The following is a 20,203-nucleotide window of genomic DNA, read 5'->3' as shown; positions in this document are numbered from 1 at the left end:
ATGAGGGAGGAGGAGGGGAGGAGGCGGAGGAGGAGATGAGGCAGGATGACGATGATGGTGATGGTGGTGGTGATGATGATGAGGAGGAGGAGGAGGTGAGAGAAAAAAAAGATAGTACTCGATCTCTTCCCTAACACACCCATTACACATTATATCACGACACACACACACACACACACACACACACACACACACACACACACACACACACGCACACACACACATGCACATTACACACATGATTCACGACACACACATGTCCGCGCCGCACCATCTCGCTGCCCACACACGCGCGGGATAAACCTTCCTGCCAGGGCCACTCTAACCACGGTTGATTAATGATACAGAACAAAGTATTAAATCTCTCTCGCCCTCTCCCTCTTAGAAAACAAGGACGCTTCTGACGGCTACTTGTCTGATGTTTAAGCTTGTCTTGGGGCTTTCGTGGAGGCGTCCCAACAGCTGCCGTGACGAAGCATACACTATAAAAAGGAAAACAATCTTGCAGGAGTAATATAATAAAAAAATGATTGATTAATTGGGGTATCAAGTCATGGCGCAGGAACTACAGTGGTCATATGGCGCTGAATATATTTAATAGCAACCTACATATGCGATTTATATACAGTTAAAGGTTGATGTATAAAAAAATCGAAAATAATGAAACTTAACTAAAAATATTCTCTTATCAAACAAAGACACTTACTTATGATAGCTGAACTAACACGTTCGTCTCCCCGTTGTCATTTTCAAACTGGCATCATTGCAACTCCAGTGACGCAACGCACAAAAAAATAAAATGAATATACGATGAATGATATGATGAAAACAAAAACATCATTCTTCTTTTCGTGCAAACAAGGACGCCAAGACAGCTACTTTAAATTGTCCATCCATCAGCTTAGTAGTACCTCTAAAAACAGCTGTCCTTCCTTTTACAGTAATTCCTCCTCCCTTGTGCCACTTAGAATCTTTTTAGAAGGGAGAACAATCAAGACATTTTCGGGGCTCCATTTGGTAATTCATATTTGTAAACCACTTGCGTCATATGTACAGGAGCTTTGTTGTACAGCTTCCTTATTACCCCTAAAAGAGTAAAAGCTAGATATATAAATCACAACCTTAACCTCACTGTGTCAACCTCACAGGGTCTCTCATTCTCAGTGTCTGTCAACCTCACAGTGTCTGTCAACCTCACAGTTTCATTCAACCACACAGTGTGTCAACCTTACTCGCTGTCAACCTGACAGTGTCTCTCAACCTCACTTTGTCTATCAACCTCACACACTGTGATCAATCTCACAGTGCCAATGAACCTCAAAGTTTTTCAACTTTACAGTCCCAATCAACCTCACAGTGTCTCGACTTCTCAGTATTAACCTCACAGTGCCAACCATTCTCACAATGTCAATCTTACAGTGCCAATCAATCTCGGTGTCAATCTCCCAGTGTCTGTCAACATTACAGTGCCAATTAGCCTCACAGTCCGTCTGTCAACCACACAGTGCACGGCTGTCAACCTCACAGTCCGTCAATCAACATCACAGTCTATCTGCCAGTTTCACAGTAAATAGTGTACTATAAGGATGACCATCAAGAGAAACTTTTACGACGTGTATTTTTATGGTTGTTTGAAAAATACTTCGCTTGTGAGGACACAACGGAAACACTGCCAAAGAGTTTGAAATGTGGTGTTTGACCAGTAAGATTTATGACAATAGTAGGAGTTATTGGGTATAATGATTTATTTTTTATATTAGTAAAATTCATAAGAATGTGGTAATGGTAATTACCTAAGCATTCTAAAGGACTAGAGAGAGAGAGAGAGAGAGAGAGAGAGAGAGAGAGAGAGAGAGAGAGAGAGAGAGAGAGAGAGAGAGAGAGAGAGAGAGAGAGAGAGAGAGAGAGAGAGAGAGAGAGAGAATGAAAATGATTATTTTTTTTTTAGTAGGTTACAATATAGAGTGAAATGAAAACATAAAAAAAAATGAATAATGTGATAATGGTAAGTGCCTATGCATTCTGAGAGAGAGAGAGAGAGAGAGAGAGAGAGAGAGAGAGAGAGAGAGAGAGACGAACGGGGAAGAAGTGTAGTGGAAGGTAACACAAGGAGGAGGCTGTCGTACGCCTGGCAGCGTTACGCGTCGTCCCTCCCTACCGCGGATAGGGTGGCGCCTGCGGGGAGGACTAAAATTATTGTCATTCAATGAACATACGTACAGTTAATCTTTTACTTAGGAGTCTAAGACCTGTCCTAAATGAACTATTAAGAGATGCTGTCTATCAATTGGTTGTTTTTTCCAAGGTAGTAATTACTGGGCCATGTGAAACTTTCAAAATCCGAAAATTGTTCCTGCTTAACACACTGCATTATTCATCATTTTATAACTCTTTTGTTATTCAACATTACGAAATCAATGTATATCAAGTAAAAGCCAAGAAAATGTAGTCTCTAACGAAGTATAACACATAGTTGCATATACTCTGTTTAGGACACACGAGACAGGTAAAGCAAAGCGATGGTGACCGACGCACGCCGTGTCATTACCTTTACATGCAGTTTTCTCGTTTGTTTACTTTTGGCGCTTGGCCCCTTGTCGCAGGCAGCGCTTCAATTATATTGTTATCATTTGTACGACTTCAACGTAGAGTCGCAGTAACGTAGTGTTTTGATTTTCTCCTCCCCTCCTTCTGTTCTAACACGCCTTTTTCAGGTTATGGTAAAAAAAAACATTCACTAAGGGAAATTGTAAGTTCGAGGAAGTCTCGAGTCTCGCGGGTAGTTCCTTGATAAGTTAAATCTGTATGATAATCAACATGATCCTCCGTTTTGGAGAAAGCCCGCAGCGTTCCTTTCGTAATCCCGAGTTGGCGGCACATTGCCAGAGCCGGCGTGTGAAATATGGCCTAAACGGACGTGAAATTAAAAAGAAAACCTTACTTGGACTTATAAACGGATAACAAAGCACAACGAAGGGAAGTGTAAAAGATCACTTCCATGCATACGAGATGTGGAGAACTGGCTGCAAGGGCGCGTCTTGGAACACTTAAGTTACCCATCCTTCAATGCCTTACTCCCCCCTTACTTAGCACCTTGAAAAGCTATATAGTGAATACCCGATTTACTATTTTTAACGACCTCCATTCTCAAGGAACTGTGTTGTGAAAGGCACCTTCTGTCTCTCACAAAACAGGCCATTAGCCCCGCCCGCATTTTTACACTCTGTATACTGACTCAACACCATACCCTCCGGCGACCAATGAGACGCCTCAGAGACGAGTGCGTCATTCCCTCCGCCGACCAATCAGACGCTTCACAGACGAATGCATTACTATGACGTCACATCGTCACATAAATCCTGTAATCATTTTTTTATTCATTTCAATCGTACAATGTGTATGTCTGTTAGCTAATGAAACGTAATGTTTTTATTCTGAGTTTTTATTTGAGTATGGAAAATACTATACGTTAAGTTACCGTGATAAATAAAGAAAGAAAATAAGATTGTAAAAGAAAATGGAGCATTTAAATGACATACTTAGGTAAACATCGAAATCAGCTGAGAAGTAAGTAAACAAACTCCGTTTCACTTCTTTGAGGTGTTATACAATGCAACCTTCAGTATGATGGAATAGTTGCACATTATATTGATATCATAAACGGTTTGATTTAGTTATTAAGTAATGTGTGAGGGTAAGATTTTGCAAAGGAACCAAGAATGACCTACTCAGGTTCAAACACTCAAAACAATGCCTTACTCAATGACCCTCAGCCAAGCAATCCCTCTTCCTGTGCTCTAAATTTACTACTACTAACCATATTCTGATCTTTGTGGAACATATACCACTTTAACCAGACCTTAACCAGCAATAATTATTGGCTGTTATCGCTGTTTCAGTTAAAAAGACACTTTTTTGTGGTTTGCACCCAAAACCACAGTTCCTCACACTTGTAGTTCCTCACACCAGTGTGTGTAAGGATGTGTGTAGTGAGGGTACCCTTCTCCATGAATCTTTCTCCACATTCCTCACACTTGTAGTTCCTCACACCAGTGTGTGTAAGGATGTGTCTGGTGAGGGTACCCTTCTCCATGAATCTTTCTCCACATTCCTCACACTTGTAGTTCCTCACACCAGTGTGTATAAGGATGTGTGTGGTGAGGTCACTCTTTCTAATGAATGTTTTTCCACATTCCTCACACTTGTAGTTCCTCACACCAGTGTGTGTAAGGATGTGTGTGGTGAGGTGACCCTTCTCCATGAATGTTTTCCCACATTCCTCACACTTGTAGTTCCTCACACCAGTGTGTGTAAGGATGTGTCTGGTGAGGGTACCCTTCTCCATGAATGTTTTCCCACATTCCTCACACTTGTAGTTCCTCACACCAGTACGCCAGAATAGAGGAGCTAGAATGGCACTGAATTTTGAAAAAACCCTACAGCCTAATCCTGGGGCAAACCTAACCTAACCTACTAACTCTCTTGGGCTAAGGGGCTAATGTAACCATGTGTGTGTGTGTGTGTGTGTGGGTGGGTGTGTATATATATATATATATATATATATATATATATATATATATATATATATATATATATATATATATATATATATATATATATATATATATATATATATTCCTTTTTTGGTTTGAATTTTTATTCACAGGAGAATAATGCTGCATATGTATGTTCTATTCCACAGATCACCAGTGTCAGCAAGCACATTAATTATGTAAAGAAAATGGCCTTCCAACTTGATTTCACAACAGAAGGCTTCAGTAATATAATTTTGAAAATGAAAAGATGAAATACAAGTGAAAACTAATGCATTTAATGATGAGGACGCATGGAGGTGGAAAGAAATTTTTACTATGAAGAATAGTGTTTGCTTCAATGTATCAAGATATTTCACAGGTGTAAGATACACATTTCACCAGAAATTCATCTGCATGCATGGCGACAGACGCCATAAAGGAGCTATAAAAACAAACACAGGGTTAGTATTGCTGTATCAAAGAGCTATAGGACTATTGTATTTACTTTTATACTGTGACCGAACTTTACCTGTGACGGCACTATACTCAGACACATTTAAATTGCTACAATTGACTGCGCATGCATTAGCATAGAGGCATTAATTAGAAATTATCACAAGTGCTTTGCCTTCTACATATAAATTTATCCAGGAAGGAAGATTATATTATAAGACTTAATATATAATTATGTAATTATATTGCCAGATGCAGTGTAACAATGGACATGAAAATCAAGCTCATCACAAGAGACACCTACAAGAGATAAGGATGTCAGGACCCATCCATGTATGATCATCATAAAGGGTGTCCACAATCATCCTACAGACTCTGCATCTGCTCTGCAACAACTGAGAGTTTTACCAGACACCAAGAATGCTTACTTCAAGTACTTCAATATTGGTAAGTGTACATGAGAATAGTTGTGGCTACATTTATTGAGTGTAACATCAAGGGAACTCACTACCTCATAAATACCATCATTCCTATTGCAATCACGATAAGTATATATATATATATATATATATATATCTATATATATATATATATATATATATATATATATATATATATATATATATATATATATATATATATATATATATATATATATATATATATATAGGTATGCTAATTTAGTATGTTTGAATGTTTTTCAATCAATGCATCGTAATACAGGAAGAGGAAATACCCTGGCACACAGACAAGTGGGATATTCCTGTACTCGATAAAATTTCTACCCCATCTACTTTAATCTAGTTTATCATTACAAATGCATATTTCTTTTTCAGGCATGTCTGTAGCGCAGGCTGCAAGATGTTACCAAGATCAAATAAATGTCAGTGCAAGTCTCGCTACTAAGGCCAATTCTGCCATAAATCCCTCCCATAGAGTCATCTATCACATACGGAACCTGTGGCTCAAAGCAAACCATGGCACTTTAGGAGGAGGAGATATGTTTGCTTCCATTGAGAACTACGCTGCTACTTCAAAAGCTTCCAAGATTGAATATAAAACTGACGGGGAGAAATTTGCAGTTGTGTTAGTCACTGAATTTATGGGCAGAATTCATTAAAATGCAGAGAAGCTGGTGAAGTTGTGTTCGTCGACACTACAAGTCACTTAGATCAACTGAACACAGCAGTAACTCCTTTTCTGTGTGCTGGGCCAGCTGGAGCTCTTCCCTTGAGTCATCTTCACATCTTCTCAGGATGAAGAAAGCTATACTATATATATATATATATATATATATATATATATATATATATATATATATATATATATATATATATATATATATATATATATATATATATATATATATATATATATATATATATTTGCAATGAAGCATTTTCCCTGTGGTTTCACATCCTATTGTTGGAATACGTAGATATGGTAATATAACTTTAATTATATTTTTCAGGTTTTCAGTTACTGAGGAAGGTGCTCGGTGAGACTGCCTTTTTCCAACAAGGGCATCCAGCTTGTTTCATAACAGACAACAGTGACGCTGAGCGTAATGCCTTGAAGACTGTATGGCCAGAATCTCAGCGCTTTCTGTGCATATTCCACATCCTGCAGCAGGTCTGGAGGTGGCTGTGTGATGGTTCACATGGCATGGCATCAAGAAGGAAGATCGCCGAGTACTAATGACAGTGGCAAAGAATCTGGTATATGCTGATTCAGATGAAACATTTCAAGATGAATGGAATTGCTTTTGTCAGACCCCAGAAGCCCAAAAGTATAACCAGTACATGAGGTACAGTTACCTATGTATTGTAGATATGTGACCATTATTAATTTTAGATTAAATAAGATGGTCATTTTTTTAAGCTCAATTGTATTATATCTGTGGATGTTTGACAGTTTCCATTTAGCTAGTGAAGACTAACAGATTATGTATTAATCTTTCAATCTTTCAGATATAGGCTACCGTACAAGAGGGAAAAATACATACGTTGGTATGGTAACCAAACCATTCAAAGTATATTTAGTGAATGTATGATAAGATTTTCAATTTCATTCTGCCTATGCATGTGTGGTGGTGGCTGCTCTGTCTTTTCTGCGGTTTGCTGAAGTTTGATATGATTATTTGTAGTTGCCTACTCATGTTGGTGCACATCTTTATTATGAACAGCATGTTTATTTTGCACTTGGATATGTACACATGGTGTACGTTTAAAGATAATTTTAAAAATGCAGATGTACTGATGCGGATGTGGATTAATACTTTTAAAATTTAGTATGCGCTTTACGTTTGTTTTGGTGGCTGGCTTGCTTGTCTTTATCGTCCAGTTTGCTGAATGTTTTAATGCATCATATTATAAGATTCATTTTGACTTGCGTACATTCTTGACAGTTAAAATGTATAGTACAGATAACCATTCCTTGTTGGTGTATGTCATGTACAGACCCCTCCTCTAACAACATTTCGTCTGACACTATCAAAGTCCTTCCCACCTGTGATGAATGACAGGCAAAAAGTTTAAACTACCCTGCCCTTCTCTTAGTAACGATTCGCACCATGTCTTTGTTTTGTCTTAATATAGCCACAATTGCCAGATATAGGAACGAACATGCATTGGTGGAGGCATTGAGGTGGCAGGGACTGTACATAAGTAATGCACTGATAATATGTTATTTCAATGTAGTTAAAGTATATTGCATTTACAGGTATCTGGCAAAGCTGATAGAAAGGAAGGAAGAATGGAGTACTGTGTACAGGGCTGGATTTTTGCTACGTGGACACCACACAAATAATTTTGCAGAATCTACCATGTGCATCATTAAAGATATCATTCTCAACAGGTTAGTGTGCCATTTGTCATTATATATACCTCAGTCAAGCTATAAACGTCTAATAGGTCGATGAACGGGGTCGTTCATAGCGAATTCGTTCATAGTTAATACTGTATGCTATGGGAAAAAGGCTAATAGGTCAATCAGCCCTCTCCTAAACCTAACTTTCAGCCCTATTTTACCTGTTTTCCGGGAAAAATGGGGTTAAACATGGAATACATTGTACACATAAAGAAAATGGTAAAGTGACCTCTGACACGTCATATAAAACATGTATTATATTCCTTATAATGTTTGTATATGGAGGAACCCATCGATGACTGACGAATTTCCAATGATGTACTTTTTCCAATAATCCTCCCCAGTGGCGTAGCCAGTGGGGGGGCCATAGGGGAGATTGCCCCCTAGGCAAATTTCTAGGAAAATTTTTTGAGACGTTGGAAGAGATTTTGACTTTGTATATTATTTGTCATAAAAATACAGATATCCCTATTGAAGAAAGGGAAGAAATACAGTTTTCCCATACAAGATAGGGAAGAAATTCAGTTTTCACCTTAGAAGATAGAGAAGAATACAGTTTTCCCCATACAAGATAGGGAAGAAATTCAGTTTTCACCTTAGAAGATAGAGAAGAAATACAGTTTTCCCCATACAAGATAGGGATTCAGGAAGAAATTCAGTTTTCACCTTAGAAGATAGAGAAGAAATACAGTTTTCCCCATACAAGATAGGGAAGAAATTCAGTTTTCACCTTAGAAGATAGAGAAGAAATACAGTTTTCCCATAGCAGCAAGGTATTATATATTAAGCAAATTTGTGGTATTGTAACACTAAAGAAGTTCCTTACTAAACTACTAGTGCCTAATAGTAAAAGTTACAAATTCAGTACACTGACATATAATTAAATTTTTATCACTGTGAAAACAACTAAAAATAATGTTTTGCTATGCACATATTCTATAAATAATGTTCATCGATATTTAGCTAATAAAAAAACCTTTATAATATATAATATACGTATAATAATTGTGCACCAATGTGTAATATTTTAGAAATCAGGACAAAAATTTATGCTATACATGTTTCTGGTTTGCCCTGCAGATGTAAAGCCTACAACACGACTCAACTGATCATGTTTATGAATGAAATATTTGATGAATATATGAAACAACGCCTCATTGATGTGTCTCTCTGTAGAAGGAAAGTAGTGAAGCCACCAACTGGGATTTCCATTAGTAAGGAAAGCATCACTAGGTATAATGAAGATCAGCATCAGTTCATAGTTAAAAGCCAGTCAAAGGAACAAATACAGTATACTGTAGATCTTAAAATTGGCTTGTGCGAGTGCAGTACTGGTATGACTGGTAAAGTTTGCAAACATCAGGCTGCTTGTTCAGAACAGTTCCTCTTGCAGTTACCTCAGATATTGGAAAATAGCCCAGAAAATAGGCACTGGCTTGCAAGTATTGCACTTGGAAATGAAAACGTACCACCCTTGGATTTCTTTGTTACCTTGAAAGAAAACTCTGAATCAGTAACAGGGATGATCACTCACATACTGGAGGAAAACAAAAGTCTCATGGTGCAGCTCATGATGTAGATAATGTGGAAGTAGAGATGCCACCTACAAACATAAAGCCAGAAGTGGAATGTAATGAAACTGGAGACGTAAGTAATTCTACCAAACCTACAGGTGCAGCAGTATTACAAGTAATAACATAAATTAATGACACTATGCTCCACCTTGCTACTCAGTATGGAGATGAACAGACTCTTGAGGGAATGCAGAAACTGTTGTCAAGACTTAAATCTGTTCGAACATCAAATCAACTGAACAGCCTTCTTCACAGCACTGGTAGTTCTGCTATGCAGGGAGCTGGTCGTGGCAAAATACCTTGCCAGCCCACTTCTGTTGCACGACGCCAGGTGGGCATGCCACGAGGAGCTGCACCCATTGGAAAGGGTCGCAAACGAAAAGGCAGCCTTATTGAAAAGGCAATAAAAAGACAACGCAACCTAGCACTAAACATATCTCTCAATCAGCCTAATGCGAAGAGTCATGGTTCTGGCCATTAAGTATCCTAACTCATGTACATCTTTTTCCAACTAACCATTCATTTTTTTCTCAATGTGTCCAAACCAGTTCAAAACATTGCTTATCCATAGCACAGTTTCCGGATAAGTAGACTACCCTTTGTTGTCCTATAAATATGTTATGTTATGTTATCATTACCTGGAATCTCTTAGCAAGTGGTACACTCACACTAGCTACAATGCGTGCTGAACTTCACCACCTATATATCCTCTTCTCTCAAAAAGATCAATTTACTTTAACTTTCAATATCACTCTTGTACACACCCTATTAAATTAATTCACCACATTTTTAATCTTAAGTTCCCTTTTACTGTCAGCAAGCAAGACAGTGTCATCTGCAAACATCCAATCACAGGCTAATCAGCAAAATGCAACCTCAATCTTGCTCCAATATTCCCAACCTTGGCTTTATTTTCCTCATAAAATCATCCGTAAAGATATTGATATGCTATGGCGACATCACATCCCTGTCTCACCTCCACCCTCACTTATGAATACGCTCCTCTATGAAATGCCTTTTTTTCCCTCCATTACCTAACTGTCCTCCTACACCATATATTCCTAGAACTTTCCATAGATCTTCCTTATCTTCTCCTATCATATGTCTTCTTAAGATTCATACAGGCTGCATATAGTTTCCTACCTCTTCCTAGATACTATTCAACTATCATCTTAATTGTAAATATTTCATTCATGCAGTCCTTCCCTTTCCTGAAACCTCCTTGCTCCTTACTAACCTTCTCTGTTATTTCCATCAGCCTTTCAGTCAATATTCTCCCATAAACTTTTCCTGGATCACTGAGCATCCTAATCCTTTTATTGCTATTGCACTCACTTTTACTCTTGAGAGGGACAGTTAGTGTCTTCATCCACTTCTCTTGCACTTAATGGTCCACAAGCAAGTTTACATATCAATAGCATACACTCTACCACTACATCTCCATACTTAAACATTTATGGGTTAATCCATCCATACTTACAGTTTTACAACTTGTAACATATAGTATCCTGCTTTCTCTTCTGTTCGTTTTCTCTCTCCACACAAGCTCGCATTTTGCCTGCTCCCATACCCACCATACTGTACTTTCTACAGTAACATCTCCAACTGTGTTCACACTCATTAGATTTTGAAAATTATTCTGTCATACCACAGTGACCTCGCCTTAGCTTACCACCAAACTCTCTCTCTCTCTCTTCTTCTTCTTCTTCTTCTTATTATTATTATTATTATTATTATTATTTTTCTTATTCTTCTTCTTCTTCTTCTTCTTCTTATTCATCACCACTTAGTTTACTACAAAACTATTCATCAATCTGTTTATATAATTTCACAAAGTAATTCCTCACTTTCCTTTTTCAATACCTATCCTACTCCGTCCTCCTATTTTCCCTAATTCCTCAGTAGCATTCTTACACACACACACACACACACACACACACACACACACACACACACACACACACACATCCGCCCCTGAGATGTATTATACTCTGAGTAAGAACCACGGGCAGACTGTCCACATACCTGTCTAGTGGGGCTATAGGGCTCCCCAGCCAGTGGTACTTCTCCAATCTGTGATGCCTTATTCCCAGTCAGTATATGGTAGTATCTCCCTATGTGGTGCTTAATTAATGAAATATACATTTTAATTTCTTTTCTTATTACTCTATGCCCTTTCGTAATATTGTTTAGTTTTATATAGTACATGAATGTATTATCTGTATATATTTGCAATGACGGACAATTACCTTAAAAATCTTTTGCGGGTACTCTTGGGGGAGCAGGGAAAATAATGTTATTAACCCTGTGTTATAATGGACATGTCATAATAATATTTCACATATCTGTATCTTCTGAGAATTAATGTAACGTACCCCATTCGTTAGCTAATTAAGGAGATCTATTTATTTTTGTCTGAACTGCAGGTAATATTTTTTGCATTCTATGTATAATGTCTATGAATACATGTATAATTTTCTAGTTGGTAATTCACTTTTACCTCCTGAGAGAGAGAGAGAGAGAGAGAGAGAGAGAGAGAGAGAGAGAGAGAGAGAGAGAGAGAGAGAGAGAGAGAGAGAGAGAGAGAGAGAGAATGAAGTTGTATTTACCTAAGTATGTCATTTAAATGCTCCATTTTCTTTTACAATCTTATTTTCTTTCTTTATTTATCACGGTAACTTAACGTATAGTATTTTCCATACTCAAATAAAAACTCAGAATAAAAACATTACGTTTCATTAGCTAACAGACATACACATTGTACGATTGAAATGAATAAAAAAATGATTACAGGATTTATGTGACGATGTGACGTCATAGTAATGCATTCGTCTGTGAAGCGTCTGATTGGTCGGCGGAGGGAATGACGCACTCGTCTCTGAGGCGTCTCATTGGTCGCCGGAGGGTATGGTGTTGAGTCAGTATACAGAGTGTAAAAATGCGGGCGGGGAAACAATTCACTGACACCGGCGGCATATTGCCCCAGGGGAGAACGCGGGTTCCTGACGCCAACCGCGCTGGTGATGCTCGCCATACTGCTCTTAGTTCAACAATGATTACAATTCGGTAAAGATGTCCTTTTATAACACCTTTTCCTCCTGACTCGCTTGACTTTCTTTTCCGCTTCCTCTAGTCAATTTCATTGCAGCTTGCTTTAAGGAATTAATTCCATGCTTTTTATAGAGCTTCTCGTTGCTTCCTGTGAAATATCATCTAGAACGTTGTTTCCAAATGTTCGAGCTGAAGGCACAATGACATTTTTCACTAGGAAAGGGAAAGCTCTTTTAGCGAGTCCAGCTAAAACCGAGAATAAACCCCCGCCTCTGTGATAGCTTGGTTCATAAGAAAGTGTGACTATATCATCAATACCACTCCCTCGGGATGATATCTGTTTGCCATTCGAAAACAGGGTATGATATTCTGCTACGGAAGGAGGGATGAATGTAACCCGCATGGTGGCGGCGAGGAGACTGTCTTTTCAAATGGACAACATTCCTATTAATACAGCAAAATGTACTCAAAGATTCAACGCGATCGGATATGAAGTAAACATGTAACAGGGTATCCTTCTTCGAAATGCATAGGACGACCTTTTTGATCTGTGAGTTTAATAGAAATCGAATCAATTACTTTGGATTTAAGGGACTTATATATAGTTGGATGCACGCCTTTTGTTAGACCTCCGGAGAGCGAAAAGGCATCAAGAATATTTACATTTTTCCCTGCATACCTAGAGGGATTGACAAGGTCAGTGTAAATGAGAACACACTGTACGTCACCATTTCTCAACAGAGGGGCATGACCATGTAGCGGAGCAAGAACGTTTTTTTGTTTTTTGTTCTTCATGTGTACCCAAGGAAGAAAACACAGCATAACCTAAGTTGGGGACAAAACCGAGAACCTGGGCCAGTCGCGCATCAAAGGAAACCTTAATAAATACAACTTGTGGATGATAACCATTGTAGCAGAACAAAGTTAAATGGTCATTTGTGGAGCTAAATGCAAGAACCTCTCTAGAATACGCTAGTAAATGGTAGTTGTATCCATCGACCATCTCCTTTATCAATGTCGTTATTATACCGTTAACACACATCAGCAAATACCCAGTGTCATTATACAAGATATTAGCATTAATAGCCTTTGACAGTGTGCGTCTTTCAATAGCTTCTGAATCTGGCGTTGGTCTTATACCACATTCAAGGTGTATACTACACTCTGGTTCACCAGGTTTAACAATGTAATACCGACGGGGAAGCAACACGTTCAGTAGACCGACTTCATATTCCACGTCCTTGTCTAATGTTAGAGTTTGTATATTATTAGTAAAGCTAGTGCTGGAATTGGGGTAAATTTCCCCATCCGCAATGCTGGTAACATATATATGATGTGACTCCATTTAGAGCAAGCAAGACACTAGCAAAAATATTATAATTATTTCATTATATAGAGGTAGACATGACGAGATGCCAATTACATATTGAAGGTAAATCATACTAAACATCATTACATTGTTATTTATTGACATATTTTACATTTAGTGATGTACATAATTATTGGGAAATTGTCTGGAGCTATAGTTATTCAGGACCCACGTCGACTACAGCACTGTCCTGTTTTCTTTTCCATTCGTCAGCCACAGCGTCGTCCTCTGTATCCACCAGTTTCCTCTTCCTGTTTCGCTCGGGAGACACAGATAGAGTTAATTTTGTTTCAGGCTCATCGCAGGTCCACCATCTGTCCAGGATGACGCACGATATATTATGCAGTTGGAGTTCAGCCGCAGCCTCTTGGAGATGCGGTTGGTAGTCAGCTTTCCACAACACGTAAAGAATTCCAGCGCTTGCAATATTGTAGGTGAAGACGACACTTGTAATGTTGCTTTTAATCACCCATTCTACCAGTTTTGTGATGGACTCTTTAAACCAGCGGAGGCGGTTATCATAACTGTCTTCCTTTACCCCACGAATGAAATTTTGATCTCTTGACGTCTGAAGATATCCTTGGTTTATAGGGTTATTTTCCAGTTCGCGGCCAGGAGCATATTGGGTTAGGATACACGCCACATAAGGAAGATTTTCACCGGAGGATAGCGAATATGCAGACTACCGGGAATACCACGATCTTCCCAGCGACACCTGTTCAGTTAATAGATCGGGCTTCTTTCGCGGTAGAGATTACTGTGCGGGTATAATCCATGTAGGCGTCCAGTAAACCCCCTCTTTTCGTAGCAGGAACTGCAGTTGAGGGAAGAAACGATGATGGTCTTGTTGTTGCGGTAGATGTCATCGCCAGGAGAACCGTCTTTGTAGTTGAACACGTAGGCGTCCGACATGGTGTCCTCTGGTATACTGGTGAGTGATGAATAGTACAGCTTCAGCTGATGGCGAGGGACGAGTAGCGAACCATCGTCCCATCTGCTCTCTCTTATAAGCCCGCTCGGGGCACCACCGTGTCCGAGCGTGTTCGTCCTCGCCTCCGGCATTTCTCTCTCCATGACGTCGCCGCCCCCTCTGTATAAGTCGCGCGTCCAACGCGGTTCAGTATCTACAACGTCCATGGTTCTGTTTCTTTCTTGAATCACAATGTAGGACTACACTAGCACATTGGAAAAGCGGATTTAATATGGGTCCCATCTGTAAGTTGCCAACGATGGTTGTTTGGTGAAACCAGATCCCTGAATCTTTTGCCGCACGCGCGTATTTTTTTATTTCGCTAGGTAATACACCCGTGGCGTCAATGATGTGTTTTATATCAGCAATGTCAGCAATCGTTGGTTTTTGACTTGCATTAGAGAGTAAATTCAACATGTACAGGATATTGGAGGATCGAACAGAAGACAATAGGTTGCCTCGGCTATCCCATTTTACGATGGGATTGTCTTTTATTCGTTCTAGCATCATATTGACGTATGGCACGTCGATACTTTTAACATACAGAGGTATTAAATTACTTATTTCAGGATTGGAGGATATCTTGTTCTCCCTAATCCCTGTGACTCTAAGTTCCACGGGTGGTAGTTTTGTGGTTTTGTATACACCAGATCGCGATATTTTCTTTTTTTTGTAACTTTTCTTTCTTACAGAGCGAGACGACGGGTTCAATATTGTAGGAGTGCTTGGTCTTGCACCATGGGACGACACGACAGGACCTGCTGCTTGCTGGCACATGTTCAGAGACCGGCATATGATCGGGATGGGTCGACTGCGGGTTGAAACACGATTGGCCGTTGACCCCCGGACTCGTGGAGTTGGCGCATTTAGGCTTAATACCCGTTAAAACACGCTCAGCGGTAGACTCAGGAACAAGATAATACGTGCGCATTATCCAAATAATTTTCCGATCAAGGAAGCGGCAATAGGTAATATAGCAGCTAATATATTACCGCCCCGTCTCGATGTCAATATAAGTCTTTTCTTATGGAGAGGAGTTTTCTTTCTAGCTATGGCACGTATGTCTTCCTGATAGTTACGTAATTTCTTGATAACTTTGCTATTGAGGGTGAGGTGCTTCTTTAACAAATTGGAAAATATTTCAGATATACAGTTCAATTGTTCTCGAGCTGCTTGCTTAATAGCACGGTTTCTATCTTTTACTTTTAATTTCTTCAAAAGTAAGACAAAGTTGTTTTGTGCACTGAGGAGTGGTGTCTTTTTACGCATTTTCTACAATATCATTAGCGTCGATCCAGCTGTTGAATGAAGTAGGGTATCCCAACCACAATACAAAATACTGCTTTTTTCCTTTATTTTTTCGTGAACGCAGTATTTTAATATCGTATGTCTCAGGCAGAGCGCTTAAGACGAGCTCTGGCGCGTAGAATATCCCCTGTATTGGTTCTCCAGACAAATCTTCTAAAAGATAAGTTCTTGGGCGATTCTTGTGTTTAATTGATTTTATGCGAAAGAGCTCGTGAGTATTTTGCTGCGTGTATCCTTTATGGAATACAGAGGAACGAGCACTTCCAACAAGGCGAACTATTTCCCCAACTGCCAGTCGAGAACTGATGGAAGGTGCTGGTTGCTTCGGGTTTTTATACATTGCGTGGAATTGCCGTTTGATTGCAGATGGGTCTTTTAAGTTATGAATATCAATGGGAGTTTGTTTGTTCTTCAGTCCAGAATGGGGCGAGCGGTTGTAGGCACTGACCATGTTTTGCAGCTGATCAATATATCTTGAAGAATTTTGAGACGTGATGAACTTGTAGATGCGTGCTTTAAGTGTACGAATGGCCCGCTCTGCCAAGGCTGCTTTGATCTCACTTGAGTACACACTGTACAGCTTAATGCCCCGGGAACATAAATAGTTTCTTACTTTTCGATTCCAGAATTCTGTGCCCAAGTCGGTGTTTAATCTTCGTAAGCCTTCAGAATCTTTATTTTCCACCACTTGTTTAAAGGCCACGAGCATAGTATTTGCGTCTTTATTCTGACGCGGGACAACTTGCATATATCTAGAAAACACGTCTATGCATACTGTACTAACAAGTAGCCTATGTTATTATTTTCCTTTCTTATATGTCTCACGTCTGCTAAATCGGCAGCCATGATTACTTTGGGTTTTGAGGCTATTATCTGTTGCCGGGGACAATTTTTAGTCTGTCGGTTATGCAATGTATATGTTTTATTGCTTCTCAAAAAGTTGAATACGTCATCACGTGTTATTGCCGGATTTATACTTTTTGCTTTCTCCCATAATTTTGCCTGAGAGCTTAAACCATAGGGTTCGTTATGTTGGGAGTATAGTGCGTGTAAGAGTTCCTTCTTCTTGGAGTTCACCATTGGAATACGCGTTCACCTGGGGGTTCTCCAACAATGTTTGAGCGAAACTGTAGGGACTCAGGAGTATTTATACCCAAATCAACAAGAAGATATCCATAAGGACGTGAATATACAGCATATTTATATATATCTACAAACTGTTTTGCCTTCTCTTTTATGAATATTTGTCTGCCCAGAGTGTGAATTTGAGATAAATCGCGCTGTCTTAACAAGAGGAAATGAGAACAGTTCAGGCTAGTATTCCTTGCATGCTTTCCACCCATATATAGATTTTGAGTGATAAATATGCATGAAATATTGTTGTGCCGTCCGCGAGTAAAAGCATCAACCACAATTTTGTTCCTTACAGCATCAATGAAAATATCGTTAAGTACATACAATGTCCCTCTCTGATCAAACGTATCCTCGTTGGCAATTGGATCAATTATTTCAGATGACACTATAACTTTAGGTCCTATTTCTTTATTTCTTTGAAGAGGATGAGACGTTAAGCCACATATGACAATTTTTTTGAACTTTTCATGATACTTCAGAATAAGCTGCTGTACAAGTTCCGATTTTCCAGAGTTGCTGTATCCTGCAACTATTATGCGCGCAGGATATTGGAAAATATCGAGAAGGTTCTCTGAATATGTCTCAGTCATAGCGGAAACTCTATTAATGATGGTAATTATTAAAGTATGATGCTTATATAGCACAGAATATGTGTGTGTGTGTGTGTGTGTGTGTGTGTGTGTGTGTGTGTGTGTGTGTGTGTGTGTGTGTGTGTGTGTGTGTGTGTGTGTGTGTGTGTATACAACAAGAACAACAACAACAACAACAATAGCAATTACCCTCACTTTGTGCATGCCCCCACTTCCGCCACTTCTGCTGACGGCCCTCTGACTGTCTTACCCCTGCTCCTGTCACCCCCTGCTGACCACCCGTTCTTCCGTCACCTCCCTGCTGACTGACCTACCCCTGCTTCCTGTCACCCCCTGCTTCTGTACGCTAGCCCGAGAGGGGGGGGGGGTTAGGGCATGTGAAATAGTGAAAAAAAAAAATTGGGGGGGGGGGTAAGGGGTGGGGGTAGGGGTAGGGGAGGGGTAAAATGTACAATCGATGTGGGTAGGGGGGGGGTCTAGATACCCCCTCTTCCGTAACCCCCCCGCTGACCCCCCCAACCCCCACTTCCAGTCCCCCCCACTTCCAGCAACCCCCACTTCCGTACATTTGTTACTACTAACAATAATAATTAAAATATAGTGGTAACTGAAATACTATACACTGCCACACAGTCATACATGGGACAAACGAGCGCCAGATGGACAAACAAATTTTCACCATTGTAAAAGAAAAAAAAAATTTCGTAGGTGCATAAAATTAATATAAAAAAGTGAATGTCGAAGGCCAGCCAGCCAGTCACCGCCGCCACCACCACCACCGCCAATCGTCACCACCACCACTACCACCAACATCAGTACCACTTGCAGCATTACCACCGCAAGAACCACCACCACCACCGCCACCACCACCACCATCAACATCATTACCACTTGCAGCATTACCACCACCACCACCATCATTACCACTTGCAGCATTACCACCACAAGAACCGCTACAAGAACCACTACACCTTCATCATCATCATAACTGCCTCTCAACTACATTTCCATTAGCATTTTATGTTACTCTTTCACTCTCCTTCGTTTGATCATCGGCATCACATACCTTCATATTTTCAACTTCCTTATGTCCTTATTTCCCATTTTCTCTTCCTCCTCCTCTTTTCACCATCCGTTCACCTTTTTCTTCTCATTATTTTTTCGCTGTCCTTACATTGTATTATTTGTCTCTTTCTCACACTTTCTCCCTCTTCAGTCATGCCAATAGTTCCCACCTTCTCTGCCTCCTCTTACCTTTTGATTCCCCTTTAACTCTACTCTCTTACCTCTTTACTCTCTAGAACATTTTTTTTCTCTTTCCATTTATTCATTTCTTTCTATTATTCTTTCTATTTGTCTCACATTTTTCACCTCTTGGTCTTGTCATTAATCCTATTTACTTCCTCCTTCAGGATTTTTCTTACTTCACACTTATTTTATATCTTCCTACCTACCTTTCGATTCACCTTTCTCTCTCTCTCTCTCTCTCTCCTTTTGATCATCGTATATTCTTCCCCATTTCACACACCCTCCGTCCACCTCCTTTGCATGTGTCATTATATCCCAATTCCTCCTCCTCCTCCTCCTCCTCCTCCTCTTCTTGCCTTTCGATTCACCTTTTTCTCCTTGACTCTTCCAGTCTCTCACCACGCCTCCTGCGCCCCCCCCCCTGCCAGCCTGTCCGCCGATTTAATGCACGAATTCTGCTCACTATAAAAAAATTGGCACCACTATAAAAAAATGTGCCTGCGCCACGACGGGCTTGGGCCTACCACCAGGCCCTTGAAGAAAGCCTACCGGCGCTACAGGCCGAGACGAAAACAACAACAACAAAAAACAACAACTTTGACGAGTTGGAGCCCCGAGTTTATCGCTTCGAGTTGGACACTTTGGCTCGGCGCGGCAAGTTACGGGTGAGGGAGAGAGAGTGTGTGTGTGTGTGTGTGTGTGTGTGTGTGTCACCCCCCGCTGCTGCCACTATTTCTGCTACTTCTCGTCCTCCTTTTTTCTTCTCCTTGTCCTGTTTTCTTCGTCTTCCATATTTTTATCCTGTTCCTCTTCTCTCCCTCGTCCTTGTCCATTTTCTTCCCTCTGAGCCTGCAGGTCATGTTTCTGGCCATGCTTCTCTTCCTTACCCTGCTTCTCCTGTTTGCTCCAGTTCTTTCTTTTCCTGTTTCTCCTTCTCCTTCTCCTCGCCTTCGTCTTCTTCATTCCTGGTCGTACTTCTGGTTCTCATGTTTCTCTTTTTCTTCTTGTGCCTCGTCTCCCGTTTTCTTCCTTTCAGTGTTGATCCATCTCCATCTCTCCACTCTGCTATCTTTATTTCCTTTTCCCCTTCCTCCTGTTTATGC

The 20,203-nt window shown here is 40.0% G+C and overlaps 1 long non-coding RNA gene across 1 annotated transcript; it reads left to right on the top strand.

The window, feature by feature from the left end:
• Nucleotides 1-6,666: 6,666 nt before the first annotated feature.
• LOC126991135 (uncharacterized) lies at nt 6,667-9,370 on the top strand. The gene is made up of 3 exons (XR_007745181.1): nt 6,667-6,795; nt 7,710-7,844; nt 8,937-9,370. It is a non-coding gene; the product is annotated as an uncharacterized LOC126991135 (long non-coding RNA).
• Nucleotides 9,371-20,203: the final 10,833 nt, after the last annotated feature.

The sequence above is a fragment of the Eriocheir sinensis genome, unplaced genomic scaffold, assembly GCF_024679095.1.
Source record: "Eriocheir sinensis breed Jianghai 21 unplaced genomic scaffold, ASM2467909v1 Scaffold244, whole genome shotgun sequence".
NCBI classification, from domain to species: domain Eukaryota; kingdom Metazoa; phylum Arthropoda; class Malacostraca; order Decapoda; family Varunidae; genus Eriocheir; species Eriocheir sinensis.
This window is presented reverse-complemented; position numbering and strand designations above follow the sequence as displayed.